At 44.6% G+C, this 15814-nt stretch overlaps 1 protein-coding gene and 1 long non-coding RNA gene across 30 annotated transcripts in view; one reads left to right on the top strand and one right to left on the bottom strand.

Annotated features, from left to right (window-relative positions):
• Tacc2 (transforming, acidic coiled-coil containing protein 2) overlaps window positions 1-15814 on the bottom strand; it is a 214697-nt gene that overhangs the window by 147434 nt on the left and 51449 nt on the right. The gene's annotated exons all lie outside the window — the stretch shown is intronic.
• Gm34365 lies at window positions 1317-14173 on the top strand. Its single transcript, XR_378536.3, has 3 exons — window positions 1317-1668; window positions 12890-13019; window positions 13655-14173. It is a non-coding gene; the product is annotated as a predicted gene, 34365 (long non-coding RNA).

Here is a 15814-nt window from a genome sequence, read left to right as displayed (position 1 = left end):
CGTGTATGGGCAGGTAAGTGCGTGTGTGTAGTGCTCACAGAGGCAGAGGCTTGTTGGATTCCCTGGAGCTAAAGTTGTAGGTGGTAGTGAGCCACCTGACATGGGTGTAGGGAACTGACCTCGGGTCCTCTGCAAGAGAGCATGCACATTTAACTGCTGAGCTATCCCTCCAGTTCTATCTAGAGTTCTAAAAAGTCATTGTTTTAAGGAACAAATAGCAAAGCAAGCTTATAGAACCTTTGCTAACTACTACATGCACACACGCACACACCTATAGACCCATTGTATTCAGTGGAAGGTTTCTACTCTCCATATCCAGTAGGAGATGTCCCATACAAGGCAGCACATGCATTCTCACCCATGCAGGACCCACAGGGTGGAAAGATGGAGTGTATTCTTATCAAAACGTATAGGACTGGGGCTGGGCAATGGCTCAGTGCGGAGCTTGCTTGCTAAGCAAGTGTGAGGACCTGACTTTGGATCTCCAGAACCCACACAGGAGCTGAGTGTTGTAGTGCAGCCCCAGCCCCAGCAGACAGCTAAGAATCATGCAGCTCTCGGGGGTTCACTGGCCAGCCAGTCTAGGGAAAACAGCAGTTCCAAGTCCAATGAGAGACCTGGTCCCCCCAAAATAAGGTGGGTCCTGTCCTGTCTCCAGTCACATCATTGTCTGGAAGAGAGTCAGAAATACAAGTTTTGTAATGATTTGGAGTGTCAGCTTTGCTTTGTTTTTATTGTGTCTGACAAGATATAATTATCTGATGCTTCTTCGATTATCTTATTTTAATTTAAAATAAATTAAAATTAAAGAAATAAAGTGGAAAGCAATAGAAAAAGACTCAACACCAACCTCTACCCTTCATGCTCACATGGCGAGCACATTCAAACATATACACACACACATAGCATATACACCACTTACAAACCCCCAGAAATATGTGCTGACCTATATGTTCCCTCAAATCTGTGTTGATGCCCTAGGCTCCAGTATGACTATTTGGGGATTAGGAAGGAAAGTTAAATGAGATCATGGGGTGGGTGCCTAATCCAGGAGGGCTGGTGTCCTTATGTACAGGAACAGGGACAGCAGGGGTGCATATATAGAGGGGAGGGCCACATGAGGTCATAGTGAGAAGATGTTTTCTGCAAGCCAGAAGGAGAGGCCTCACCAGAAACCAGCCCTACAACACCTCGACCTGAACTGCCAGCAGCCGACACTGTGAGAAAATACCTCTGTTGTGAAGCTGGCAGGCTGAGGCAGTCTATCATGGCAGCCTGAGGAAACTAATAAAGCAAGCATGTGGGCATCTACTGAATGGGCATCTATTGTCCTTTCTTTTCAATGTTCCTGAGGTTTCAGCCCTTCCAAAATAACATGCTGAGAAACGAATGGGTGGAATGGTGTCAGCGCTTGGCATGGACCGTCTCATTAAACCCAGTAAGCAGCATATACCAAGGGTGTTGCCCCTGCTCTTTGCAGATGAGAACACAGAACAGGGAGGCTGAGCCTGGACCTTGATTGGACAGCTTCCTACTCTCTCTGTGCGATGCTGAAAGAACAAAACCTCCCAAGGAAGAGAGAAAGCTCTGTACTCCACCCATTGCAGCCTCTCTCGCCAAACTAGTCGCCCCTGCATGGAACATCCATCATCTATGTCCTTCAAAGAGGTATGGCCATCCCATTGTCACGGCAGCCACATTTGCCTTGCACGTAAGAGGAGTGATGGGTGCCTGAGGACCCAAGACAGAACAGGCTACAATTTCAAGCAAGTTAGCATTTCCTGACCTCAAGGCAAAGCCATCAGGGTAGAGAATACTGAGAGTGAGAGATATACTCCAGTGTACATGTGGTCACCCAGAACATGAAGACAGCTGGCCCCGCACTAGCAGACATGTGCAAAACTGCCCCGAATTTGAGTAAAGCGTGTGCACTTGGCCTTTTGGCAGGTACCCAGGAGGGAGCCAGACATGGGATATGCAGCCCGATGGGCCTTTCCCATCAATGCTGTGATCCCTGCCTGGAGGGGTCTTTTTCTTTTAACAAGGACTTTACATGTCAGAGTGTCCCACCCCTGAACCGAGCCAAAGAATTTAGCAGAGGATGAAACTCAGAGTGTTCCTGTGTATGTCTCCCTTCGAGCCCCCTTTATCACACTGGAAATGAAACAAACAAAGCCATTTCCACAGCTGTCTTCTACAGGGACTGGCTGTGAAGGGAGTCCATGGCTTCCCTTCAGGATGATTGAAGTCATCACCATCAGAGACAGCCTGAGAGATGCACCTCTGTAAACCTACTCATTCTTATCAGAGAGCAACCAAGAATGAATTCCACTCAGTGAGGGGCACACAACAACTCCCTCTGAGTTAAGAGTCCAAGGTTGGTCTATTTAGCATAAGACCATCTTTGATTACCCATCAGAAGCAATACTAACAGTCAGATTAAAGCCACTTGCCAGAAGCAGATTTGCCTAAGGGCAGCAGAAATCCTAAGAACTGGTCTGTTGAGGGTTGTGCATTAATTGGACTGACATAAATCCTTTTATGCTTTAAGATTGAATAGAAATGTGTGGGATAAGGCTATGTTCACTATCAGCTGGGAAAGCAAGTGCCCTTCGTGGAGGCCTTTCGGCTCTGGGGATGAGATCAAGAAGGACAAAGGACCGCAACTTCTTTCTGGGGCAGACTCTGCCTACAGCACCCTGAAGGAGCAACCTAAGGGTGTTGGCTCAAGAGTAGCAGAAACTTGCTAAGCAAATACTGAGGGTCACAGAAAAGGTGCTCCCCACTGCCTCGGTACAGACAAACATATCTGACTAGGTTTCTAAATGCACAGGTCTGAAAGCACGCAGTGATGCTGACCTACAAGGATGCTAACTGGAGGATGTAAATATAGCTGCTGCATCCCTGGCCTTTAAGACCAACAAACTAAAGGAAACTAGCATTGATGGAGAGTTGTCCTATACTGAGTATTTACTCAAGCCAAGCCCACACTAAGCAAGTTACAATTTCATTTAATCCACACAGCAGCTTGGTAGAGGGAATGACCCCCATGGTATACATGAAAAAATATTCCCAGAAAGGGTCTAGCTAGAAGGGAGAGAACTGTTGATGCAAAGCAAGATCAAAGCACCGCCTGGCTCCAGAGCTGTTTTCTGTATGTCCTGTCTACACTAGCTTCTCACGAGGGCGGGTACAGCCTTCACTCTTCCATGTACACGAGTCCCCTTCTTTTTCAATTCCATGCAACAGGCAGAGCACTAGCTTAGAAATGTCACCTGTGGGTTTTTCTGACAGCTGTGGCCCAGCCTCTGACATCTGCTCCATCCTACACAGGGATACCTAGTATCCTGGAGTCTTTTTGCTTCTCCCCAGAAATCTCAGTAAAGTCCCTCTGGCCTTGGATCCCAGGGACACTTAGTATTAGGTACAGTGACCGTCCATGGGATTGATGACAATTTTCCTCCCTGGAATCTGGATCCTTGCCTACTGTCAACACTGTGCTCATAATATCTGGTATGTGACAACACTCAATAGATAATACTATAGAATGAATAAACATGTAAGTGGATGGATGGTTGGATGGATGGGTGTGGATGCTGGGTAGATGGACAGGTAGATGGATGGATAGATGTATATATGGACAAATAGGTGGATAGTTAGATGAATGAATAAATGGTAAAACCAATCCTTATACCACACCTTGTTCGGCATCCCTTCCCAGACTAGACTGCTGGCATGCAGAGTTCCAAGAAGGATGGGCTTGTCCCAGAATACTAGTTACATCTCAGTGGCCCTGAATAACTGGATTCTGTCCCTGGGAAAACTGGACCAGTGAGAGCTGCTGTTCTCAATTCACCAATTAGATGGGTGTCACCTCCTTCTCCTCATGAAGGGGTTGGAAGGAAGCAAAGAGCATGGCAGAGCAACACAGAAGTGTCTGTCTTTGTGGAGAACTGATAAGGGTTGAGAAGGTCTTTAGTTTGATACCCAAGGCAAGAATGCAAGGACCTGGGCAACATCCCTTATCCCCACCCCACTATGGCACCCAGTCTCTGGATAAGAATCAGGGTTGGTAACTTCTAAGCCCGTTCTAACTCATTAACTTCCACTCTGCCTCTGGCTTTCCTTTTCCAGAATGAGCATTGGAATTCCATGAGTACCGGTAATGACGTTATATGGGGGAAATCTTTTAATCTTTTTAATTAGAGTAATTTATGAGTATATGTCATTTACAGACATCCGCCCTATATAGTTGGTAATAAGTTAGTTGCTTATATACCTTTAACTGATGGGAGCTGCCAGTGGATGGAGGAACTGGGACTCAGGCCTCCATAACTTTTCCAAGAAGTATTTTTAAAAGTATTTTGCCTTTGTGGATTCATCTATAAAACAAGAATCGTAGACTAGTAGGTTATAGAAACGCTGTGATTGGAGGAGAGAAGCACGTCCTAATCTCCAAGTGAAATTCTAATCTGAGAATACTGCTACACATTTTCTATCTTTGGAATAAAGATAGAAAGTTCAAGTTCACTTGTATCCATCTGTCTGTCATCTCTCCACCCTCCATCTGCCCATTTATCCATTCATCCATCTATCCACCCATGTATCCATCTCTACATCTATTCATCCATCTGCTCACCCATCTATCTATCTAACCATCATCCACACCCATCACCCATCACCCATCACCCATCATCCACCTATTCACCCACAGCTTTGCATGGATGATGCTGACTTTCTTAGCTCTGCCTGGGTCCGTTGTCTGTTTCACAGTGGGTTGAGAACATGGTAAGATGAGGTGTGATTGGCCCCCACACCCTGCCAGCATCTTAAGATGACTTGGGTACTTTGTTTCCCCATACATGATGACTGGTTAGAGTTTGAACTGGCTGGGCAGCTGTACTGGATGTGACCCACTGGCCAGAGGAAGACAGAGAACCTAGAAAGGACACCAATTCTAGGTCTTTAAGACCTTCTGCCATGAAACCAGAAGGAAACCGGTCAATCTAGGGAACCACAATGACTTTTAATAAAGACATTGCTACACTGCCAGCCGCCTCATCAACTCACTCTGTTCTTGCTCACTGAGCTGGGCCACTTTACATTTTCAGTTCAGGCTTAGCTTTCCTTGCTCATTCTGTGATACAGAATTAAAAAATAATTAAAAAAAAATAGACCAATAAAAAGAAAACCTCTCGGGCTGGTGAGATGGCTCAGTGGTTAAGAGCGCTGACTGCTCTTCCGAAGGTCCAGAGTTCAAATCCCAGCAACCACATGGTGGCTCACAACCATCCATAACGAAATCTGATGCCCTCTTCTGGAGTGTCTGAAGACAGCTACAGTGTACTTACATATAATAAATAAATAAATAAATAAATAAATTAATTAATTAATTAATTTTAAAAAAAAAGAAAACTTCTCAAGGCTTGAAAAAGTTGTTGGGGAAGATGAGAATATGTGTGTGCCCAGGTTTGTGTGGAGGCCAGAGGATCCATGAGGATTGCCTTCGGGTGCTGTTCACATTGTTTCAGCTTGGGGGCTGGTTCTGCTTTTTTTGGGGAGAGGTTGTGTATTTGTTTGTTTTAGTTGTTCTGAGATCGGGTCTCTCACTGGCCTGGAACTCAGCGAGCAGTTGGCTGGCTACTGAGTCCCGGAGATCCTCTTGTCTCAGCCCTGGAATTAAAAGCATGCACCACCCACCCAGCTTTTGAAAATAGTCTATTCCGAGATAGATCTTAAGTCCCCATGCTTTGCGTGGTAAATACTTTGCCACCTGTGCTCCCTCTCCAGTCCTGAAATTCTTTTTGTTTGTTTGTTTATTTGCTTTTTATAGTTCTGGGGATCTGTGCCACTGAGTGCTCAGTTTGATATATTCTCCGGAGTTGGTGCTATGTATGTATATTTTTCCTGAGCTCAAAATGTGACTGAGGGATACTTTACAGACTAAACCCTGGTCTATTTTCTTATTTGTTTTCTTGTAAGTCACTGTTCTATGTATCAGGAGAGTGGGAAGGTCATGCGTCCACGTTACTGGGAACCAAGCTGTCCTAATATCAAGGTCATGAAGACATCCCAGGCTCCTGCCACAGCTGCGGGGCTGATCTTGGGAAGATTAACTGCTGTCAGAGTTGGCATCTGAGACCATAAACAGACCCAGGGGACTGCAAATGAATGCATGTGATACAAGGAGCTTTTAGAGAGAACAGAGCGACAAGACTTCTGCCCAACACATCTACCCTTTGTCCTTTTTTCCTTTTCCCTCCTAGAAAGATCTTTTCAGTGTTTCCAGAACAAATACCAAGTGTTTTGTTGCATCTCTACCTTAAAACCAAGTTTCTTTCTTTCTTAGAAATTAGATAGGCTGTTTCAATGTTTTCAGGGTGCCTGAGCTGTAGAAGGTCATAGGAAGGATTTCTAACTAGAAGAGTAAGAGGAATAACTGCTAAAGGAGAGAGCAGGAGACAGATGGCAATCCCTGCAGACAAGGAAAAACTCTTCTGTTGTGACATGAAGGTGACATGGAGTCTAGGGGTAGATAAAGGTGACAGTTTCCCTTCTTTGGGGACATGGAGGTAGTTGTCTAGGGAGACCAAGACAGAATTCCCAGGTCAGAATGAGTACCAGAAAGGACAGGGCTGAACAAAGAGAAAGTTCTAGAAATAGGAGAGATCCTGATTGGCATGTGCCCATATGGAGATCATCTGAGACTAGGGACATGCCAGTTGAATGACCAAGGAAAAAAACTCAGAGTCACAGAGAGCTGGGACTAGTGCTGGTTCCCACCAGCCAGAGTGGAAAATGTTCATAGCTCACAGGGCATCTGTCAGGGGACCAAGAAGGGGTTCGTCTCCATGGTGGGAAATTAACCCTCTCATAAACATGGCTGTGGCCTTGCCTTCCAAAGCAAGATTCAAAAACACTGAGCTGTCCCAAATAACCATCCCAGAGCTCAAGTTCAAGAATATTTATAGAAATATAAAAATATCTACTACCCAAAAGCTTAAAACTCACAATGTCTGGCATGCAAAGAAGCAGGGACAGATGAGCCATGGGGAAAAGAAAACACAAATCATCAAAACTGACCCAGAGGTCACAAAAGTTATCATGGTGCTAGGGGCATGACCCAGTAGAAGACTGCTTGCTTAGCACACAGGGCCTGGGATCAGTCCTCGGCATCACAGAAATAACTATATTTGATATGTCCGCTGAGCCTGTCAAACACAGAAGTGGAAGGCATAAAAAGACCCAAATCCTATGCCCAGGGGTGAAAGTGGCAGCGTGAAGTGAAGAATAAACTGGTTGAGAATGGCAGATTCAACACGTAGAGAAATAGGCTAGTGAACTTGAAGGTGCTGCAATAGAAATGTCCAAATGGAGGATCGAGACTAAAGGAGTAGCATGTAATAATAATAATAATAATAATAATAATAATAATAATAATAATAATAATGTTGTTATTATAGTTTTTGAGACAAGGTTTCTCTGTGTAGACTCACTTTGTAGATCTGGCTGACCTCAAACTCACAGAGATCTACCTGTCTCTGTCTTGCAAGTGCTGGGTTTAAAGGCATGTGCCTCCATATCCAGTTTGAGGCTAGAATTATTAACAAGGTGTGGGGCAGATGCCAGTGGGTAAATACAAGTATTACTGGAGTCCTCAGAGAAAGACAGTAAATAAAAGAAAAAAATGAGGAAATAAAGACTGAAAAGTTTCCAACTTCATTTTAAACTGTAAACCTACGTCACAGCCAAGAATATCAACTATATGTACAAGAAACAGCAAAAAACTGTATCAAGGTATATTACCATCTAATTGCTTAATACTAATAAAAAATAAAATAATAAAATCAGGGGAAGAGGGGCTGAAGAGATGGCTCAGCGGTTAAGAGCACTGGCTGTTGTTCCAGAGATCCTGAGTTCAATTCCCAGCAACCGCATGGTGGCTCACATCCATCTGTAATGGGATCTGACGCCCTCTTCTGGTGTGTCTGAAGACAGCTACAGTGTACTTATGTACATAAAATAAATCTTTTTTTTCAAAGCAGTTGAAGAAAAAAAGTACAGAGCTAAGGACAATAGCAAACAACATTAAAAATAATGTAAGCTAAAATACAGTGGGGTATCATCTGATGGGGAAAAATACTGTCTACTGAGGATTCTTTGCTCACATAATTTGTTTTTCTGAAATACAGTAAAATAAAGGTTTTGGTTTTTTTTTTTTTTAGATAAGTGAAGGCTAAAAGAATTAACCAGCCAGTTGTGGTGATGCAATGCCTTTAATCCCAACACCCAGGAGCAAGAAGCAGCAACTAGATCTCTGTGAGTTCCAGAATGGCCAGAGTTACGTAGTGAGATCCTGTCTCAACAAAATAAAACAAAACAAAATAAAATAAAATAAAATAAAATAAAATAAAATAAAAACTGAATGAACGAAGCACCAATAGATTTACTGTTGTTATTGTTTTCAGTTTTTTTGGTGTTTTTGTTTGGTTGGTTGATTTTGTTGTTGTTGTTTGAGATAGGATCATACTGTGTAACTCTGGCTGGCCTGGAGCTCAGAGATCTACCTGTCTCTGCCTCCTGAGAGTTGAGGTTATAGGTGTGCCACCTTTCCACGCCAGATTTATCTTTCAAGAAATGTTAACGGAAGCCCTTCACCAGAAGGGGAAGAACGCCAGATCGTGACCAGATCCTACACCAAAGAACAACAGATACCAGAATGGGCACTGTGCACATAGCCTTCCCTGTTATGCTCTCAATCTCATGGTTGTTTGAAACAAGAGAATCTACTGTTACATATTTGTAACTTACACAGTAATAAAAGTATAAGACCCAAGGGCAGAGGAATGACAGTTTGCTCCTTTTGTTCCCTAAGATTTATTTTTATGTTGTGCGTGAATATTCCTGCATGTATGTCTGTGTACTGTATGCATGCAGTGCCCATGGAGGTCATAAGAGGGCATTAGATTCTCCTGGAACTGGAGTCACAGGCAGTTGTCAGCCACAGAATGGGTATAGAGAACTGAACCTGGGTCCTCTGCAAGAGCAGCCAAGTCCTCCTAAGCACAGAGAGGTCTCTCCAGCCCCTCAAGATTTACTCTTGTACGACTCTCCTGATGTCGATGAAATGCTTCTTGAATCACTTTGAAGCAGATTGTGATACATTCACAATACATATGATGATAGTTCCTAAAACAAGTGGGCAAACAAAAAAAGGGGGGGCGGGGGAGAGGATGAGGGAGGAACATGGAAAATGGTACATTGTAGTCTGATACTTCTACTATGCCTACTTTCTCAATAGTTCAATGATCAAGTAGGCAGACAATTATTCTGCATATTTAAACCCGGACAACACCATCAACATGCCTCACCTAATCAACACGTATTAAATACTATCTGTATATATATTTTTTGTGTTGATATGTATGCCAAAGGACAACTTGAAGCCAGGCGGTGGTGGCACACACCTTTAATCCCAGCACTTGGGAGGCAGAGACAGGTGGATTTCTGAGTTCGAGGCCAGCCTGGTCTACAGAGTGAGTTCCAGGACAGCCAGGGCTATACAGAGAAACCCTGTCTCGAAAAAACAAAAACAAAAACAAACAAACAAAGGACAACTTGAAGGAGTTGGCTCCCTCCAGTACGTGAGTTCTTAATCCTCAACTCAGACTGTCAAGCGTGGCAGCAAGCAAGCGCCTTCGCCCTCTGAGGTATTGCTCTGGCCCAAAGGTAGCCCAGGCTGGCCACAAATTTCTGATCTTCTTGTCTGTCTCTTTAGCATATGTTAAGGTCATGTGTTACCACAATGACTTAAATAGTTTCTACTAAAAATAAAATAACCGTCTCTTTAAGAACAAAGAGAACAATTGTTCTCTAAAAAAAAAATATCATATTTGCACTAAAGCTGCCTCAATAACATCAAGATAATTCAGGTATATGAACAATTTATCTGTCTACAGTAGGATTGAATTATAGATTAATAGCAGGAAGAAATCTAAACACCCACAGCCACTTGGAGACCAGGAAGCTTGTCTCTTAATGGTCCATGAATGAGATGAGGCAGAGGAGAAATGGGAAGCGCTTTCATTGAATGGGAGTACAGATGTAAAACTTTATGAGATACGTCAAAAACGGAGCTCAGAGCAACACACACAGCACGGACAGCTGGGCTTTACAGAGGTCTTGGATGAGCTCAGCTCCCACCTTACAGCACACAGAGACTGGGCACACTAGCCAGCGCTCTGAACACCACAGCTTAGAAATGGCTGAGGTGGAGCAGGAGGGGTGGCTTAGCAGCTAACAGTGCCCCGACCAGCCTGGGCACCTGACTTCCCAGAACCTGCAGTGTGGAAATAAAGAACTAACTCCCAAAAGTTACCCTCTGGTGTGTGTGTGTGTGTGTGTGTGTGCGTACACACACACACACACTTTTGAAAAAGATGAAATTGAGATGGTAACTTTCATGGAATAATCAACAAGTAGCAGAATATTAAAATCAATCACACACACCATTTAATCCCATTTCTAGGAAGAGTTAGGGAAACCTATCAGCAGTGACAAATGTCAGAATAACTCTCACTCTTGGACAAGCAGTCAAATGGGATGAAAGACATGGAGTGACAGGCATGCTCTCACTCTAGGTTTGGATGTGCCTACACAGGCATGGAGGGGTGTAAGTGTTCACCAGCTTCTCAGGTTTAGACATCTACTGCCCTCCCAAAGAGGCAGGGTCTGCCTGTATAATCCTTGCTTGCTAGCCTGAATCTCTCTATGTACACCCAATGGTCTTGAACTCGCAGAGATCCACCTGCCTCGAGGCGCTGGAATGAAAGGCCTGTGTTACCCCACCTGGCTACTGATTTAACAATAATACAAAAGAAACTATAGGGATTCCTGTAAGAGGATCAGTAATTGCCAGGGTCCAGAATGGGGGACAGAGAAGGCAGAGATGACTGGGTGAGCCCTGGGGGATAGTCATGGCAGGAAACTGTTCTGCATGATGTCACAATGAAGGGAACATGGCAGGACAGGTCTCACAGACCCATAGCGTGAGCGTCAGGGTGAACCTCAGTGTAGATGTTAGACTGCAGGGAATAATAATCCTCCAGTAATGACTCAGTGATGGGAATAAACATCCCAGTTAAGTCAAGGTATCCACAGTAACAGAAACCACACAGAGGAGGGAGAACAAGGTGCCTGGGGACTTTCTATACTATCTTCTCCTTCTCCTTCTCCTTCTCCTTCTCCTTCTCCTTCTCCTTCTCCTTCTCCTTCTCCTTCTCCTTCTCCTTCTCCTTCTCCTCCTTCTCCTCCTCCTCCTCCTTCTCCTCCTCTCCTCCTCCTCCTCTCCTCCTCCTCTCCTCTCCTCCTCCTCTCCTCTCCTTCTCTCCTTCTTCTCTCCTTCTCCTCCTCCTCCTTCTTCTTCTCTTCTTCTTCTCCTTCTTCTCCCTCTTCCTCTTCCTCCTCCTCCTCTTCACTGCTTTTAAAAGCCAGACAAGGAGACTCATGCCTTTGATTTTTTTAAAAAAATGTATATGTATGCGGAGGGGGGTAGCATGTCACATGAGTGCAGTGTTTCCAGAGGCCAGAAGAGGACATCAGATTCCCTGGAGCTGGAGTTACAGGAGTGAACTGAACTCAAGTCCACTGCTCTTAACTTGGGAGGCATCTCTCTACCCTCTCCTATCTCCTAAACGATTCTGTACATCTAAAACCATTCTAAGAATAGCCCATTATTTTAAAAGTATACATATATGTATACAGGTGAAGTGTGTTTATACATACATACACGTGTGTGTATGCAAAAAAAAATGTAGCTTTCTCATGCTGGAGAAAAGAATTGGAAAGCAAACCCAGAAATGCATGAGAGACACTAACGTTTTGATTGTAGTTATCTACAGATGGGAAGAGTAGGAGAGGTTCCTCTGCCCTCCATTTTCCTCTATATTCCCAGCCGTCCCAATAAATGGGTATTGTCTCACGACAAAAAAAAAATTAATAATAATCCTGTTTCTCTTTTTAAAGCTTACAGTGGCCTGTTGCTCCTGGATGGGCAGAAAGCCTTTAGCCAGGTCACTTCCAGCCAGAAGCTCAGGTGCAGGCGCCTAACCTCCCTTCCACCCCCCAGGGTTCCTTCCAGCCAGAGATAATAAACAATGAGTCAGAAGGAGGACAGAAGCTGACCCTTCTCCTTAGGCCTTGAGAGGAGAGCTGGCAGGCTAGAAAGGGATGGTGAGACAGCTGTGTGCTGCCTATGACCTAAAGAACCAGGCCCACTGCTGCTCAAAGCTCCCGTCAAATCTTAAGTTCTCTTTAAGGCCTGACTTTGTTTACAGGGAAATTAGATACTAAGGATCAAGTGTGTCTGTGCTTAGGGGTCTGGGTTTGGGGCGGCATCAATTGGGAGTGCTTCGAATTCCCACCGTGCCCCCTCCGGTCTTTATGAGCCTGTAGCTTGCCTAACCTCTCTGAGCCTTGTTTTTTTCCCAGGGTTCCCTCAGGTCGTCTATATTCAAGTATCCAGAACTGCTTTGCTCCAGGATGTGTGTAGCTCTGGACCCTGGGTCTAGCACTCAGCAGGCATGTTTGCAGAGAGAAATAAGACACACCCTTGCCTTTCAGCAAAGCCCATTGATTTTATTTTATTTTTTTTAAACACCTGGCTATCTTCCTGACAGTGACTTTACTCAAATGTGAAGTTTTCTTTTGTTGTTTTTGTTTTTTGGTTTTTGGTTTTTCGAGACAGAGTTTCTCTGTATGTCCTGGAACTCACTTTGTAGACCAGGCTGGCCTCGAACTCAGAAATCTGCCTGCCTCTGCCTCCTGAGTGCTGGGATTAAAGGTATGCACCACCACACCCGGCGTGAAGGATTTTTTTTTTTTGCTTTAGGCAGGAGACTGTCTTATGAAAAGCAGCTGATAAAGGAATGGTTTAACCAGAGTTGGAGACTCTGCTGCTCAGAGGCACCTAGGAGCTGACGCTGCTTCAGGACTGGCAGGGGCATTTACCCAACACACAGGTAAATCTTATCACCAGGGAGATGGGGACCACCACTCCCTACCCCAGAGTCTGCTTATGATGGTCCACCCCCACCCTCACCCCCTGCTCCATTCCTCAGCTCTACAGTGTGGCTTAAAGTCACTGAAATAAGGATGCAGGGAGGAGCTGGTCTATCTGAGAATAGTTTCGTAAATCACAGAAACCGCAGTAAGGACCTCACAGGATTTGGGGCCATAATCACCCCATTAAACTGCCACTCTTCCCTACTGCCAGGGGCCTGCTTAAATAAAGGCCCGATCAGGAGTCTCTCCAGCCAGTCTTTACCTCTCCTATAGTCTTTCCTTCACCATGTCTAAACTGATTAATTTCTCCACAGTTGCTCACAAGTGCACTGCCAGGTTTCTTTGGGGGTTCTTGGTCCCAAACCTTAGCATCTTTGACTCATCGATTCTATTCATCCTCATGTAGCACCGAGTCATGAGATCATAGGGTAGTCTCTCACATACAATTGGACAGAATTATAGGCCGGCCTACGACTTAACAATATAGACCAGGCTGGCTTCAACCCCACAGAGGACCAGAGTCTCTGCTGCAGGCATTAAAGGCATGTGACATCGCGCCCAACCATTTTCTTTTTCTTTTTTTTTTTAACAGAGATTTCATATGAGAATGTTAACAACCATGCTTGAAGCTTAAGCACAGCTGACCTTTGAGAGTCACCTCCTACTCTTGCCGGCTGTAAACAGTAATTTGCTGCGATTATGAACCTTGTGCACAGTCAAAACAAATACGTTACCTTCCGCATGACCTTCTTAGAGTAAGGAGGCCTTTTATGACCTATTTTTCTTTAACCACCCTATGATCCTCTCCAATGTGTCTGAGACACCATCTCCTACAATCTCATTCCCATTAGAGGGGACAAAAAAAAATGACAAAAATGTCCCTTACAAACACAATGCATACAGCCAGGTAGATGATGCCCCAGGTAAAGGCACTTGCCGCCAAGCCCTGTGGCATGAGCGAGTTTGATCGCCCAGAATCACACATGGTCAGAGAGAACCAGTTCCTGCAGATTGTTCCCTGACCTTCTCAAGTGTACCGTGACAGACGTATACCCCAATAAATAAAAACAATTATGAATGAAACCCTGTGAACAATGACTTAAGAAACCACCACCACCTCCCTATATAATTAGTGTGTTAAGATGGTCACGTGCACCTGACCCTTCTGTGAATCCTGTCTTGAGTATGCACTCTCTCTCTCTCATGAGCATCTTTCTTCTCTAACACACATGCTTAAATCTAGTTTATTTAGCCTTTAAAATGATTTGTTTTTATTTATGTGTACATGTATGTGTATATGCATATGAATGCATGTATTTTTAGAAACCGGAGTGCTGGCTCCCTTGGGACTGGAGATACAGGCAGTTGTGAGCCATCTGATACAGATGCTGGGACCTGAACTCAGTTCCTCTGCAAGAACAGTAAGCAATCTTAACTGCTGAGCCATCTTTCCAGCCCCCCTGAATCTACTTTAAAATCTTTTTCTTATTACACTCTAACTTTGATCCATATTGAATCCTGAACTTTTTTTTTTCCGCCTGTGGCATAGCCAAAAATCCTGGCTCCACCAGAGTGGAGGTTTCTCCAAAGTCACGCCTAGGGCTACATCCCTGCTTCCTCCACAGCAGCCTCAAAGCCCAGTTATTCTATGAAAGTTGTGTGACAAGATCAGCTTGCATGTTGTAGGGCTACCGTTCTTGATTGTTGGTATGTAAGAAGAGAAAGGCTACGGGATTTGATGGGCCTGGAACCTAATCCAGATGCAGACATCTGGGCCGACTGCACCAAGTAAACCGGGGGAGCAGCAGGGGTGTTACCTGGATTAAGCTAGCTTCCCTCTGGAGGGGAGGACTGACCTCCCTCGGGAACCCAAGTGCAGCCAGGTACTATGCAAGGTCAAGTTATAACAGCGACACCATGTGGCAATCAGGAAGCAAGGCAGTTAGACAAGCTCCTCTGTAGGTGAGGAACCTACCCTAGGGGACATGTAGGCCCCTAGTTCTCCTCTAATTCAAATAGGGAGATGGTTCTTAACGCAAAACAGGGACTTTCTCCCACTGATGCAGATATTTAATGCTCCAAGTCTGTGTCCTTGTTTGTGCTGTGGAGATAAACCTGGGTAGAGAGGCAATCCTTGGTAAGATTAATTTGTACCTTTCTCCTTGTACATTCTCTCTCCATATTTGTTGAGAACTGGCTCTGGGGCCCCCTAAATCAACAGGTGTTTGAGTTCCCGAGGCACAAGATCCACAATGAATTCTCCCAATACCTTAAATCAGCTTAATTCCTTTTAAAATCTGTCTGGTTGTGGTTTTTGGAAACAATGTCTGGCTACAGAGTCCTAGCCTGCAGAGAACAATCAGTTGTAACCCATACCAGTCTCTCACTCGTGGTAGTCCTTCTGCCTCTGCTCCAAGTGCTGAGCTCCCACAGTAAATACTCCACTGTGCCTGGCTAGACTACTTATAGCTAACAGGGTGAAAATAGATGATACACTGTGCTGTTTAGGAATAATTTTTAAGTCTGTATATGTTCATTACAAGTGCATTTACCCCTGTCCATGGTGGGTTGAATCCACAGACGCAGAGCCTCAAAGGATAAGGATAAAGAGGACAACTGTTTTCCTCCCACACCTCAGCTGCCACAGGCCTTTCTGCACTTCCTGTCTCTGGAGCTTTTGCAAGTAGAAAATAGTCTGAAGTTCATGACTAGTCCTAGCCCCTGTAAAAGCCTGAATCCTTTCAGAGTAGAT

The sequence above is a fragment of the Mus musculus genome, chromosome 7 (assembly GCF_000001635.26).
Source record: "Mus musculus strain C57BL/6J chromosome 7, GRCm38.p6 C57BL/6J".
In the NCBI taxonomy this organism is placed as follows: Eukaryota; Metazoa; Chordata; class Mammalia; order Rodentia; family Muridae; genus Mus; species Mus musculus.
Note: the sequence above shows the minus strand (reverse complement) of the source record. Positions and strands in the feature narration are given on the sequence as shown.